This window comes from Canis lupus, chromosome 16 (assembly GCF_048164855.1).
Source record: "Canis lupus baileyi chromosome 16, mCanLup2.hap1, whole genome shotgun sequence".
In the NCBI taxonomy this organism is placed as follows: Eukaryota; Metazoa; Chordata; class Mammalia; order Carnivora; family Canidae; genus Canis; species Canis lupus.
In genome coordinates, this window is record NC_132853.1 from 53805138 (window position 1) to 53820471 (window position 15334).

The 15334-nt window shown below is 51.1% G+C and overlaps 1 protein-coding gene and 1 pseudogene across 12 annotated transcripts in view; both read right to left on the reverse strand.

Moving 5' to 3' along the window:
• Positions 1 to 15334, reverse strand: part of SLC39A11 (solute carrier family 39 member 11) — a 358069-nt gene that overhangs the window by 68724 nt on the left and 274011 nt on the right. The gene's annotated exons all lie outside the window — the stretch shown is intronic.
• Positions 11174 to 12839, reverse strand: LOC140605624 (dnaJ homolog subfamily A member 1 pseudogene; annotated as a pseudogene).

Consider the following 15334-nt stretch of genomic DNA (forward strand, 5'->3'; position numbering starts at 1 on the left):
CCTCTGGACATTGCCTAATGTCCTCTGGGGAACCACTGGCCTCCCATCAAGAGGTACTTTTCATCAGTTTTAAACTATTCTGGAACACTGTAAGAGTTTAAGTAGGTGGTAGGAAAGTGAACAGTTAAAAATGAGTGTCTTGGTCCATTTGGGCTGCCATCACAAAATACCATCAACGGGACGGCCAGTACGTCACATGGATCTCTTTCTCACGGTTCTGGAGGCTGGGAAGCCCGAGACCAGGATGCTGGCAGACTGGGTGTCTGGTGAGAGCCTGCTTCCCCGTTCACAGACCTGTCCTCACGTGGTCAGAGGGACAGGGACCTTTCCTGAGCCTCTGTAAAGACCTGTCCTCACGTGGTGAGAGGGACAGGGACCTTTCCTGAGCCTCTGTAATAAGACACTAATCCCTGAGTTCCACCCTCGTGACCTAAGCACCTCCTGATACCATCATGTTGCAGGTTAGGATTTCAACGTATGAACTTTGGGGGGATACAAACATTCAGACCATAGAAACCAATGTTTTCCTTTTCCATCAAGGGATAACCATTTCTTCATTTTTAAGGGCAAGGGGTGGGCTAGTTCACAGGTCTTCTGCAGGAGACCCTGCCAGCCTCCAAAACAGCACGTGATTACATGCCCTTTCAGTGGCTCTCAAGCTGGGGGCTGCCACCAGCCTCACAGGGACCTAAAACCTCAGTCTTTGCGCTTCTGTGATGCTGGGAAGCCACAGCTCTGTATCCAATGTCTGTGCTGTTACTTCTTGCATCTCAGGGCTGTTCTGAGGGGGACCACAGGGGTCTCCTGGTTACTCGCCACTCAACGCTCCCGCTAGATCTCCAGTTGAAGCACTCAAGCTATGCGTTCCGGACATCACAGCCAGAAGCTGTCTAGAGAAGGTCAGCACAATGGCCACGCAGGAAATGAAGGGTGAGGTTATGACTTTTTCTCCTTGACTTACGAAGTATGAAAATCGAGACAGCAGCTCACAGCCTGTCGGGGCTTAATATGAAAACTGGCTGCGGGGGCGACTGGTTCAGTCAGTGGAGCGTGTGACTATTGATCTCAGGGTTGCAAGTTCGAGCCCCAAGCTGGGTGTAGAGATTACTTAAAAATAAAATCTTAAAAGAAAAAACCCAAAAGCATAGCTGCCGCCACTACCACCACCACCACCATCACCAATTCCAAAGGTGGAAAAGTGATGTGAAAGAGGATGGCTTACTTCATTTTCAACTCCACCAAGGACAAAACAAGAGGAGGATGACTCTCAAATTGCAGCCAGAGGGACTTAGGCAAGTGGGAGAAATTACCTCGAAGGAAGAGGGTTTTGAAATGTCTGACTCTCTCATTGAAAGGACCTTGAGAATCTTCCTCTCTGGGAGAAGACAGGTGTTTGCAGCTACTGAGCTGCTCCCCAGGCTGGGATGACTGTGGGTGCTGAGTGTGGGCCGGGTTGAAAGGAATGAGGAGGTTGGCCTTGTGATGACGCTTCTGGCCAACGATGCTTCATCATTAAATATGGGCTCAGTCCTAGGAGTGAGGTTGAGCAGCCACTGAACATGTTCCCAGGCCCTCCCGGGTAACTTACTGAAACATAGAGAGGGGCACTGGGGTCACTAAAGTGTCTGACTCTTGATTTCAGCTCAGGTCATGATCTCAGGGTTGTGGGATCGAGCCCTGAGTCTGGCTCCATGCTCAGCAGGGAGTCTGCTTGGAGATTCTCTCTGTCTCTCTTTCTCTCTCAAAAATAAATAAATAAATCTTTATAAAAATAGAAATATAACCACCTGGAGCATCTGTGGCTGGAGGGGACCATGTTGGTAATGGGGGGCCATGAGGCAGGGGGCATGCCCACCCCTAGAGACATTGGGAGCCTCAAGGGCTGCTGGGCAAGCTCAGTTTTTTTTTTTTTATTTTATTTATTTATGATAGTCACACAGAGAGAGAGAGAGAGAGAGAGAGAGAGGCAGAGGGAGAAGCAGGCTCCATGCACCGGGAGCCTGACGTGGGATTCGATCCCGGGTCTCCAGGATCTCGCCCTGGGCCAAAGGCAGGCGCCAAACCGCTGCGCCACCCAGGGATCCCGCAAGCTCAGTTTTGATTCCTCCTCACTCTTGCACATCTGGGCACTGTCACTGGGCTGGGAGACGGGCAACATGCTAGGTGAGGCAGCAGTGTTGCATCATACTAGGAGCTGTCGGGCCATAAGGACTTGGTTTTGGCTGTCGAGAGGGTTGGCCCTTCTGGCACAACCACACCTGCTGTCTTTATTTCGATGCTGAACCCACAGCTTGGCTGAGCCTTCTGGGGGGGGCAGGGAGACTGGCCCACAATATGCTGATTCCTCCACTTGGCCTGTCTTTGGCCACAAACAGATTACCAGCAGGAAGGGAAACCAGGAAGGTGGGATCTCTGATCATATTACACGTTTAGTAAACAAGATGTTGACACAACTAGCCAGGTATTGCCCCAGAATCCCTGCTATACCCTATGAAGGATAAAAATGACCTACTTAGTGTCATTTTTTTTTCAAGTAGTTCGATACACTTTCTAATATGGATTACTAGCCTTACTATTGGTAGTGGGTAAAGTGTTGGGAAAGACGAGAAACACAGGTGTTCCAGAAGAGTTTAATTTAACTCACATTCCTATCAGTGTCTGTAGTCATGTCTCAAGAGTTTATTAAGAGATTTTGATAATTGAAAATACTCCAACTGGGATCACCCTCTAATTAAAAGAAGCACCCCATAATTAATGTTTGCAAGTTTGCTTTTTTTGGCATATTCTATTGTCTCTGGTGAAGGACCCAGAGAAACTGTTGTCCTGTGGCCCCTGCCACCACCCACCCCAGCAGACAGCAGGGAAGGTGGTGTCTCCTGGTTGGCAGGAATGAGGACAGATGACACAGCCACATCTTTAAACAGCAAGTGAAGGCATCTTGTTTAATACCCACATCCAAGAGTCAATTCCAATTTGCTTCAGTTTTCAGCAACCAGACAAAGAGCAGATCCCTGTGTTCCCATGGAAAAAAAGGGAGAGAAAGCCTTTGCTGGTACAGAAACTGCTGACCTATTCCAGCCGGCGAACCCTCCTTTATGCCGGACTCAGGCCCCTAGCCAGCTCCCCGCGTCATGCAACTGCTACAGGTACAGCGGGGGTTGCCCTCCAGCTAAAGGATTAACTTGCAGGCCCAGTGATGAACCAGGTGTGGTAGTAGGGTCAGACCAGGTGCTGTAGTGGGGCTAGACCAGGTATGGTAGTGGGGTCATAGCAGGGGTGCTAGAGGGGCCAGACTAGCTGCGATAGTGGGGTCAGACCATGGGTGGCAGAGGGGTAAGACCAGGTGGGGTAGTGGGGCCAGACCAGGTGCAGCAGTGGGGTCAGACCAGGGGTGGGAGAGGGGCCAGAAAAGCACTGTGGTCCCTGAGCTTCCTCTCCCCACTTCCAAAGGTTTGGTGTGCAGGGAAGCATCTGGTTGCTCAGATCTGACAAATTCACACTATTTAAGTGCATAAGGTCCTGTTCTGTAATTTACAAACAAATCCTTCTGGGGGTTTCGGGAGCTCTGAAAACCTAAGAAGCCCTACAGCCTTGAAGAGGCAGGACAGTGCACACCAGGAGGTCAGCAGTGTGACCAGCGCAGAGGTATTTTCCAACACGAGCAAGTCCTGTGGTGAGTGGGCTTACCGAAGCCGGGGCTGCCGAAGGAAACTCTGCTAGGTGCTGCCCTGACCCCAGTCACGGAGGAGGCCACGCTGCACTCTGAAGGCTCCCACCCCGATCTCCCAGTTCTGGGAAAACTGCTTTCGTGTGGGATGGAGTTCCAGGAGAGGGGAGAGCATGGCTGAAGCCACCCTGGGGCACCATCCCTGTCTCTGGGTGCCACAAACCACTGGAAGGAAGTGGTAGCAGGAACTCAGCCGGATGCCTGCCTCCCTGGAAGTGCCTGCAGCTGTCAGCCCAGCATCTCACAGGCTTTGTGAAAAGGAGGCTCTTCTCCACAAAAACACTGGGAATTCTCAGGGTCAGGCAAAGCCAGGGGAGCAGGGGGTTGGCTATCACCCACCCTGAGCTCCCTGGCAATTACCTCGCCCAGAGCATCTCGCAGCCCTGGGGACACAGGTGGTGGCTGCCCTCCTCATCCTCCCCGGGTTCCACGTGAAGAGCCCCTGCAGCCTCAGTCCTCATAGGGCCGAGGAGCTGTCTTGCTAAAGGGACAGGCAGCCCGGGTCCAGCTGCCTTGGAGGCACAACTGTCCCGCAGGCCACGCAGGGGGTACAGCGAGCTCTTGTATGCAGGACACTTGGAGGTGTGAGAGGCACTGATTCATGGTTTTGCGACTCATGTGGACTGGAGGGCCTCAAGAAATTGGGAGGAAAAGAACTTTCTAAACACCCTTGAAGGACTTGCGGATGAAATTAGACTCTGGCAGTTCTTTCGGGATGATGAATAACCTCAGGCACAGGTTCATTTATCACACTCCGTACCTGACTCCCACCGAAGTATTTCTAAGAGCCAGGCAAGAAGCAGATGTTGACGTCTCAGACCACACTGCTGTGTTTTGTTCCTCCGATGGCAGCTCGTCTATAATACGATGCTGCTATGAAGGTGGCGGCGGCGGGGGCGGGTGGTATTTTTCTTAGAGGGAGCAGCGGCATGTCACAGGAATGTTCACAGAGGGGGAAATGAACGGCGGCCTGCCTTCCCCACCCCAGCTCTACGATCGCCGTGTGCCCAGCCGTGGCTTGCGGGCTCCTCGGGGTGGGCCCCCGGTGGTCACGGCCACCGCGTGCGAACCCGTCCTCCGGGCCGTGGCCGACCGGGCACCGGGTCAAGTGGGCCCGATCAGAGCTGGGCTTTTTCCTGCAGCGCAAGAGAAGAGGAACCGGCAGCCGCAGGACGGGGAGGTCAGGAGCTGTCATTATGCTTCCTCTGTGTCTCAGAGAAGAAGCCGGCCTGCAGGAGACGGTGTCGCCGGCATGTGAAGACAAGCAGGGACAGATGAAGCAGACTGGCCCCTGGAGGTGTCTGTGTCTATTTTTCACTTATCCCTGAAGCCTGGAGCCTGGTTGCACCTCTGTCCTTCCTGTGGGGGGGGTGTGAGATGCATCAACATCCTAGAGAGAGCGCCTCTGTGGTTGTGCAAGTGTTTCCCCAACAGCCTGCCCAGCAAATCTAACAAGGTTATTGCTTTGACTTGGCAAGAGGACACGGAGGATGAGGGACGGTTGGGGAGGAAAAGAGAAGAGTGTAGGAATCATGAAGGTAGGAGCCATCGACTTCCGGACTACAACACTACTCCGGGGCAGAAAACGCGTCCCTCTTACAGCCGCTTCCTAAGCGGAAGCGCAAGGCGTGATGGGCAGCAGCCTGGGTGACATCTGCCAGGAGCACAACGTAGAAACCTCAGAGAGGTTTCTCTCCAGGGAACACGCCAACTCACACACATAGGGGTGCAGCGACAGTGCGAACAGGTGTGACTCACGCCCACACAGGGATGCAGTGATGGTGCGAGCAGGTGTGAGCTCATGCCCACAGGGACTCAGTGACGGTCCGAGCAGGTGTGAGCTCATGCCCACACAGGGATGCAGTGATGGTATGAAGAGGTATGATGCACACCCACAGGGATTCAGTGACAGTGCGAGCATGTGTGAGCTCACACCCACAGGGAATCAGTGACGGTGCAAGCAGGTGTGAGTTCACGCCCACAGGGACACAGTGATGGTGTGAGCAGATATGACCCACATCCAAAGAGATTCAGCAAGAGTGCAAGCTGGTGTGAGCTCACACACAGGGATGTAGAGATGGTGTGAGCAGGTGTGAGCTAACACCCACAGGGGTCCAACAATGGTGTGAGAAGGTGTGAGGTCATGCCCACAAGGATTCAACGATGGTGTGAGCAGGTGTGAGCTCATACCCATACAGAGATGCGACGATGGTATGAGCAGATACGACCCACACCCAAAGAGATTCAGCAATAGTGCAAGCAGGTGTGAGCTCACACGCACACAGGGATGTAGGGATGGTGTGAGCAGGTATGAGCTAACACCCACAGGGGTCCAACGTGGTGTGAGCAGGTGTGAGCTCAAACACACAGGCATGCAGCGATGGTAGGAGTAAACGGCAGCCTGTGTAGATGTGAGTGTGCACACACACACACAAATTCCCACACATGCGTGAATGGGAGCGCACTGGAGAGATGGCCTCAATGCGGGGAAACAAAAGTGTGAATCAGTTGTCTGAATGCTCAGACACTGGACCCCCCCTTTCGCAAAGCCCACCCTGCATCCGCACAACCCAAGGCCAGTCGGCCACACGGAGACTCAGTGCTGGTCTCTCTGATCAGGAAAGTCAGGCTCGGGCCGCACACCAACAGCAGCCCTGAGTGGGGAGAAAGAACCGGGGCGGGCCGTGGGGCGAGTACAGGTTTCAAGTGGCTGCTGAGGTCACGGATAAGAAATGAGAAAGGTCGGGGAATCTGAAAACAAGTTCAAGGAAATCTTTGCAAGTAACGCGTTAATAGAGTCGGATGAAAGTCAGATGGCAAAGGGGTGAGGGACGTGGGCTCTGGATTCTTCTGGAGAAGCAAGAAGGAAGGTTATCTTGAGCCGATCGGGATGAACAAAGGTGTCTTTAAAATTAGCACACGAGTCACTCGATAGGAGAAAGACAATCATCCCCATATGGTTTCACTCATACGGGGAATATAAGAAACAGTGAAAGGGATTATAGGGGAAAGGAGGGGAACTAAGTGGGAAAAATTAGAGAGGGAGACAAACCACAAGAGCCTTCTAAATCTGGGAAATGAACAAAGGGTTGCGGAAGGGGAGGGGGGCAAGGGGTTGGGGTGACTGGGTGATGGGGACTGAGGTGGGCACTTGATGGGATGAGCACTGGGTGTTATATGCTGGCAAACAGAACTTCAATAAAAACAAATTTAAAAAATTAAAAAATATATAAAATTAGCACACAAAAGCAGTGAGCAGAAGAGCTGGGGGACAGCCCTGGGTCTCCTTCCACACCAGCACCAGGTCAGTGACGGCCAGCCAGCTCTCCAGGGTGCCACCCAGCAAAGCGGCGGTGGGGATGACCTCATAAATCACTGTGAAACATTTGGCCAATTTAAAGTCCAGCGTAAATGTCAAAAACTAATAAAATATGTAACTCAGCCAGCAAGGTGCTCAAAGCCCGGGGCCTTCTTTTAATTAACGTCAGATTTGATCCAAGACACTCCCGAGATAATCAGCAGGTGCTGGGAGAGTCTTCCCCACCAGCCTCAGCATGAGGCCCCACACGCAGGCTGCCCTCCTGAGTCACGCCACGGAGGATCTGCTCTTGTGCCTGGCACCTGACCTGGTTTTCTTACAAGGGAGATTCGAGACAGATGTGAGCGCTCCCTGAGCAGCAGGGAGCTAAGAATTAGCTGATGGAGAAAGGGCGGGAGGTGGGCGGGGGGATGTGGCAGACAGCGACCAAAGAAATTGTTAGTGTCCCTCCAAGAACAAAAAATCCAAAAAATGGATTATTACGAGGTTCACGAATCTCTAAACCAACCAACCAACCAAACGGGAATGGTAATCAAGAGAAATCAAGAGCATGGACTCATGAACAATTCGTCTCAAACAAAGCACAAAACGCTTTTTTGACGGAATTGTAACTGGGAGAGTGGGAGAACGCAAAGGATAGAAATCCATAATGCGTCTGGATTTCATCACCTCTTGTGGTTCTCACGGTACCATAGGAGCAAGATAAAATAATGCATCACGGTGCGGGTAACTGCGTTCACGACTGGCCAAGTGACTACATCCAGTAGGCATCAGCTAACGAACGAATTCACGCAGCCCTGCGGTGGGGAGCTAAGCCACAGGGCCTGGCCTTTGCTGCTATCCATTCAGGGGGAGCATCAGCAGCTGCAGTGGGGACCCAGAAGGAAAAACTGGGAAAAAACACGGTCTGCTCAACGGACGCACGATACAGGAATCACAAAGGGTGGACGATGAGGGAAGACACTTAGCTCGGACACGGCATCTACGAAAAGGAGAAGACGGAGGTGGCCGGCTCTCGGCTTTGGGCAAGGAGACACCCCGTCGTGATTAGAGTTATCCGTACAGACCCACGTGGCCCTGGGATTCAGGGCTTTCCATACCAGCAATATTTTGGCAGAGGCAGAAAACAGAATCTCAGGGGCGTCGATACCGATACAGAAAGTTTGGATATTTGACGTCTCCCCCCAGCTCTAAACCTGTATGATCCTGAAACTTCCCGTGGCAGCTGGAGTGGGGCGGGGGGAAGGCCACAGTCCCCCTCTCCGTGAATCTCTGGGTTCACAGCAGAGTTCAGCTTGGTCGACAAGGCGATTTACGGGCTTAAGATGCCGAACGCCTTTAGGTAACGCGTGTCCTCTCTAGTCCTTGAACCAGCCGCCACTCCCCAAACGCTTATATCTGGCCCAGTCCCACATTTATTTATTTTTTTTTAATTTTTTTTATTTATTTATGATAGGCACACAGTGAGAGAGAGAGAGGCAGAGACACAGGCAGAGGGAGAAGCAGGCTCCATGCACCGGGAGCCCGATGTGGGATTCGATCCCTGGTCTCCAGGATCGCGCCCTGGGCCAAAGGCAGGCGCCAAACTGCTGCGCCACCCAGGGATCCCCCCCAGTCCCACATTTATTTACCTGCCTGACTTTGATGGGCTTTTCCTTCTGGAACGCCACTTGGGGCGGGGGGGCTTTAAGGTCATGTCCAGTAGGGGCCATATTTTCAAATAAGCTTGACTCTGCCTATGATTCTAGTAGAAGTAGTCTGGCTCACCTACAACCCACAGAGAATGAGTTAGGATAGCATTTCCCAAAGTGAATTCTGGGGAGTGCAAGGTCTGGTGCACGTTTACAAGCATTTCACAGAAGTGCCCGTCAAATACGCTTGACCCTAAATACCTACACCCCCATATATATCTATATGTATATGCGTACGTATATATACACACATACATCTCTGTATATGCACGCATGTGTGTTTATGTGTGCACGTGTATGTGCATATAAACCTGTGGCTATGGAAGCAGACATCTAAACGGTGTGTGTATTTTATGAATCTGCCAGAAGTACAGAGTATGCATTTGCCCAAATTTGGCCACGGAATCCTTTTTCACTTTTCTTTCCGCAGATCCCAGGATACATGGATTTTTGTGGAGCGCATTTTAGCATACGCTGCTTAGAAAACAGTCTCCATCCTGCAAAGAGTGTGTCGAAGACGTCTGAGCCTATTGCTTCCTCCCGTTTATGAAGTCAAGCCCTGGGCCGTAAGACAGAAACGCAGCTGTGGCTCCCCCGTGGGCCCCTGAGCTCCCCTGCGGCCACTGAGTGGCTCCGTCTCTAACCCCGGCTGCCTACAGCCCACGCACTGTACTCTCAGTTGTGCTGAGCGTGAGGACGTGACTGATTTGGCATAAACTTTACCCTCTGTTGGAAACAATTTTTTTAAATGCCTTGAGATGTCAGTGGGGTTGACAGGATCGCTGCAAAATGCATCCTTTCATTTTGACTGAGATCGGATGTTCATGATGGCAGAAGACAGCGACAGAGCCCCCCCCCCCAATGCCCCCAAACCCCACAGCTGTGTCAGAACCACCTCCACAGGCAACTCAAATCAATGATCTCCCTCGGAGGCTGTCAACTCACGCCACCTCCTGGGCCACAGGGTCACTCCGCGATCTGCCTTCTAACCTCTCCACCGGCGAAACCCCCAGAGAATGATGTTCTGGCAAAGGCACCGGTTCAACTTACTTGACTATTCCTTCTGCTTGGATCCCCTTCAATGCCCCTTTGTCACACAGCTGTCCCATCAATAGCCATTATGTGTCACCTGTTTCCCAGTACTCACTACTGACATAATCTATGACACAATGCAAACTGTAGAGTGCATGCCCCAGGCACAGTCAACTAAATGAAGGAAAATAAAAACATGTTAACCAAGCTCTAGCCCAGGCCTCCCAACTTTTCTGCTAAAGCCTCTCAGGAGCGGAGGTGAAACACCACACCAGACCTCAGCAGTAATGGAAGGGCATGGTGATGTCTCTTGAGCATTATTTTTAAGCTACTTTATATCACATTTTCAGACACAATCCTTCCAAAGACCATAGGGTGGAGAAACACACTGTCAGTGTCTGCATTTTAAGGACAAGAAAGCAGAGAGGGTAGGAACTTGCTCCAGGGCAGACAAGGCTCTCCACCCATGTCTGTGAAGCCCCAGCCATCCGCCCTTCTCCATTTGTCTAACATCCGAGTGTGGGTTTGGTCCAGAATTCACAGCCGTCGCCATCCATCCCCAGGGAAGAGGGATTATGTTTGTTGGCTCATTGCAAGGTCCTTCCAAGTGCAGTGCGGTGCTCAGATCAACAGGCAATGAAGGGTGAGGACAAAGCGAGAAGGCTGGGCCATGCTATTTCCACAATGAGAAGGGAAGAGTACAGGGAATCTGCGGAGAATCTAGGACCAGAGCTCCACTCTGGGGCAAACTGTGAATGGGAGTGGACAGCTGATGTAGATCCAGCCTTAAGAGTCTGGGATATTCCAGAGATACGAGTTGGCAAAGCCTGGCCTTTCAATAAGGACCCCAGGGTCTGTGGATGTGCTGTTGTTGGGGTTTCCCCGGAAGAGTGGTGTGCGCTGCCGCGACCTTGCTCCCTCAGGTCTGCCACAGTCCTTCCCACTATCTTCATCAAACACAACCCCTTCTTCAACGACAGACAGAAACCCAGAATGCCCAGGAAGTGCCAGCCTCACATGCGTCCCACTGGTGATCATTTGTGCTCATTGTTGTTCACTGTGGCTCTTCTCATTTTTAGGGCCCAGCTAGACTGTGACTTGTCTGGGATGTGGAAACAAGCCCTGACTCCAGCAGAGATGCTTTCGGCCTTTCTAGGGGTTCCCTCCATAGGCTGTGGCTTTCCGGTGGCTGCTATGGATTCATACCTGAATCTCCTACCTGAGTCTCCACGGAGAGAATTCTCTAAGACGCACTCCAGAGCTTTTATATTTGAGTTTATTCTTCCTTTAACTTTTAAAACACTACTATAGTTGAACATTAAAACAAAAACAATAGCAAGTAGTGAGCTTTGATTATTGTCCTTCACTCATCCACTACTGCATATAAAATGCCAGCAGCAGTGTCATTCACTGGCCCCATTAAGAGGTCTGACACTGAACACCAGCCCTAGGATGATGTTCAACATCCTCATAGGCTTCCCCATTGTAATGGCGCCATCTTTCCTGATTGGGATCAAAGTCCACCAGTTCTACCTGGTCCATTTCATCAGTCTCTTCTACTTCCTTCCTCTCAGGTAGGAGTTTTTCCAGCAAAGAACGTTTATCAGGAGAGAGAAAGCCATTCTCAGGGGGTTTACCTTAAATTCGATGATTAGGCGACCCTTCTCATATGGTCTATGATAAATTGGCATGCCTTCATTTAGCACACACTTGATATCCCCATGCTTGACAATCTGACCTGGATGAGAGGTGATGACGATGGTTTGGTTGTCAAGAGTAGATATTGGCTTTTGAAAGCCACACAGGGCTTCAATCAGCTGTATATCCATACACGTGAAGAGATCTTCTCCTCGTGGAGTAAAAACAGCACGGTCCTTCTGATCTAAAACAATGATAATATATCCTGATTCCAGTCCTGGTTCTTGGTTTCCCTCACCATGGAATGATATCTTCTGGCCATCTTTCATGCCTTTGTCAATATGCACTTCTAGAATCTTCTTCTCTCGAACTATCTTCCTTCCGTTGGAGCTTTTACATCTATCTTTAGGACTGATCCGTTCCCCATGGCCCTGGCGCTCCATGCACACAGATTGAATTTGCTGAACCATTCCAGGTCCTATCTGATGAATTCTTTTTTTTTTTTTTTCTAAGACGCACTCCACCCACAACCTCAAAGGCACAGCAGACTCTCCTGGGACAGGAGTTTAGGGACGGGCACTGTGAAAAGGCTTTCTCTGGGTTTTAGACTCTCCTCCATGAATCCTGCACCTTCATCTCCTCCCTCACCTCAAAGGAAAGCCAACATCCTAGATTCTCATTTCCTGAATTGTGTTCGTGGAACACCAGTTAACAACTTTAAAAGATCCAATGGCCAAATATTGGGGCGAATTCTATAAAATTACTCCTACTTAACCACTGTCTTTTTTTTTTTTTTTAACTATAAAATAGCAATTTCATCTGGCACAACCTAACGAGTTTTGGAAACCTTGAATATTCTTCTCTAGAAGATTCAGAATCCGGATTAATGTTTTAAAGGCTGGAATAATTCCCCACGGTAAAGAAACCTGCACGGGCTCCGTTTTCCGAACATTATTTGACAACAGGACCCTTTTATTAGGTGACACCTGTTACATCTCGCAGAACCTGTGCTTTGTGGCACTCGTTTGGGGAAATACCGCCTGGGAGAATCAGAAATAATTAAGAGGTTTCTGAGCCTCCTGCAAACCCGCCCTTATCACTACCACATCATTTTTTTATTTGAATAAAAGGAAATTCACTCACCCGTGTCTTCCTCGCTCACTCTGCACCAGAGTGTCCTCTCAGAACTGGGGATGTGCAGGAACGGGAGTGTTCTGCTCAAGGGAACGGCCAGTGTGGCTCACGGGAGTCAGTGAGGGCTGCATGGGGTTGTGACTTTTGAGCTGGGGTTTAGTGGATTTTTCCAGAACAGGAGGCTGAAGGCCAGTGCCCAGTCCAGCAAGGCAGGCCCAGTTCACCCGCTCATGCCTTGGCACGTTCTCAGGGCCTACCTGCCAGAGCTTCGAGGTCGCCAGGCAATGTGACAACACATGGCTTGCTCCCATTGCTTCTGTCTGACTGCCCTCCCCCGGCTCCCCTGCTAAAGATTTATCCAATTTCATGTGGATTCATCACCTGATCTCCTTCGGGTGTGGTGCTATTGTGCTGTATACCCTCAAATATTGTACCCTCAAATTAGAGTCCAGTGGGGGACCCCAGAGTCACTAGCTACCCTTTGCCTTCTGTCTTCTGGCCTTTCTCTGAGTCCATGCAGGTATCTTCTGGCTCAGGGAGTTCCTCTGGTGGCTGTCAGGACGGGGAGGTGGGAGACCAAGTTGGGTCTCGGAAACTGGGACTCATAGAAATCAGTTCAGGGTTGGGGTGCCCTGCTCTGCCCCCTTGGGTTTTCAAACCCTGGACCTCCAGAGCCCTGAAGCCGTGCTGGGAACAGAGGCAAAGCTCTTCTGTGCTTGCCCAGGGCAAAGGGAGATTTCTACAGCTCATCCTCTCCCTTGGTTCATCCGTAACCATAACTGAAGTGGACGCCCCCGGTGGATAAACCACAGGGGTGGCTACAGGCACGGCGTCATTAGGGAGCGTGAGAGCTTGCCAGCCCACGTGTGCCCTTTCAATGCCCACCCCTCCTGCCCCCGAGGAAGCCCCAGGGTCTGCCTCTCACAATAAGAAGAGCCCAAGTGGCCCCACCAGTGAGGTGGCCCATGGACAGCTGGGACTGGACAGGGTGAGCAGGGGACGGGGCAGACATAAGCTCAGGGGATTCAGAAGGGCACGTTACCAGCCCCTGGTGTTCCCAGCCCACGAGTTTGGGATCTAATCCTGCATCCTGTGGAAGTTGGATTATACGTGTGCAATTTGTAGCCCAGAAATAGAAGAGAAAAATGAGTAACTGCGGAGGGTGGGAGCAGGGCTTCAGGTACGAAGTTCTGCAGCTTTGCCACACAGGATCACCTGTCTGGTGTGGGGAATCAGGTCAGCCTGGCTGGGGTACCCACCTCCAGACACACACAACTGTGCCCAGGGTCTCTGAGGAGCTGGGCCAGCCAGGGCTGGGGAGCCTTCCTTTCAAATAAAATCACAATAAAAAGCAATATTCCCCCGCAGCCACAAACTTTTAAAAGCAGGTCAACCACAAACGGGCTATTTTTTAATCTGGTAATGACATATTTTGTCAGTTTTATCTTTGTCTCTGTGTTCTGAGGTTCTCCCCAAGGAATGATTTCCCCCTCCCACGCCCCCCGTCCTGCAAAGGACAGTCTGACTCAGAACTTGACCCAGTGCTGATTGCAAGATAATGGAAAATTTTTCATCAACCTCAAGAGCCCAGACAGCGCTCCAGCTATCAGCCCATCCAGGATCCTCCACTCTGGCGGCGGGAGCATGGATGGGGATCACCACGCTGCTCGGAGCTCCTCTGGGCAAAAGAAACCACAAGGCCTGATGGCAGAAAGTGGGATGTACATTTAAGAATGAGGATAATGCCAAGTGGCCTCAGATCGCTCACCAGCTGAGTATCCTTCAGTGAATCACCTTTTATCAAAGGGCTCCAGTGGCCTCGTAGTAGACTGAGGGGTGGGGAGTGGGGGTGCCTACCCCCCAAAGTCGGGGTGAGGAGGCAGGGAAACACAAGGTGAATGAAAGGTTTTCAGCTATAAATACTATGTGATTTGGGCCATTATCTCCATCCCTTATTCAGCAGCACTACAGATTGAAAGATGGTTATTCCCAAAGGAACCCTGGCCCAAGGGGGCGCCTAATCATAGCCCTACCCATCACTGGATGGAAGAAAACCTAGTGATTCAGTCATTTTAAACACGTCTTCTGGGCAAAGGTCTTGTTTTCTAGTCCGTAAAGCTTTTGGTCTTCATGGATTCACTTTTCTTCTAGAAAGAGGGGTAAATAAACCACTCATTGTTTCATCTTCTTGGAGACGAGGGGCCAAAGAAGCCACCACAGCCTGCATCCACCCCAGATGGGCACTTGGTTTTGCCACCTGTGGATAGAGCAAAGGTGCTCTTTTGTCACCCTCACTGTCTGACGGCAAAGATAGGGTGATGGGTATGGCAGCTACGTCCATGTGTCAGGGACTCAAGGCCATGGGGCGCTCAGTGCTTTGCCTCCAAGCTCCCACGGACTGACTCAAGTAGGGTAGTGTTTGTGCTGTGCAGGTAACTGGCACACGGGGATACCTCGGCTGCTCCCTCCATAGTTATCCTCATCACCAAATGCTTCCCTGACAGTCTGCTAGCTCAGGGCACCACTTTTGACGCTGAACAACTAAGCCAATGGAACTTTTTCTCTTATTATTGAGGTGAAATTCATAGAACACAAAAGTCACCATTTTAGGGGTGCCTGGGTGTTGCAGTTGGTTAAGCGGCTGATTCTCAGTTTCAGCTCAGGTGGTGATCTCAGCGTTGTGAGACTGAGCCCTGCATCAGGCTCCATGCTCAGCACAGAGTCCATTTGAGATTCTCTATGTCCCTCCCCCTCTCTTATTTATTCATGAGAGATACAGAAGCAGAAGCAGAG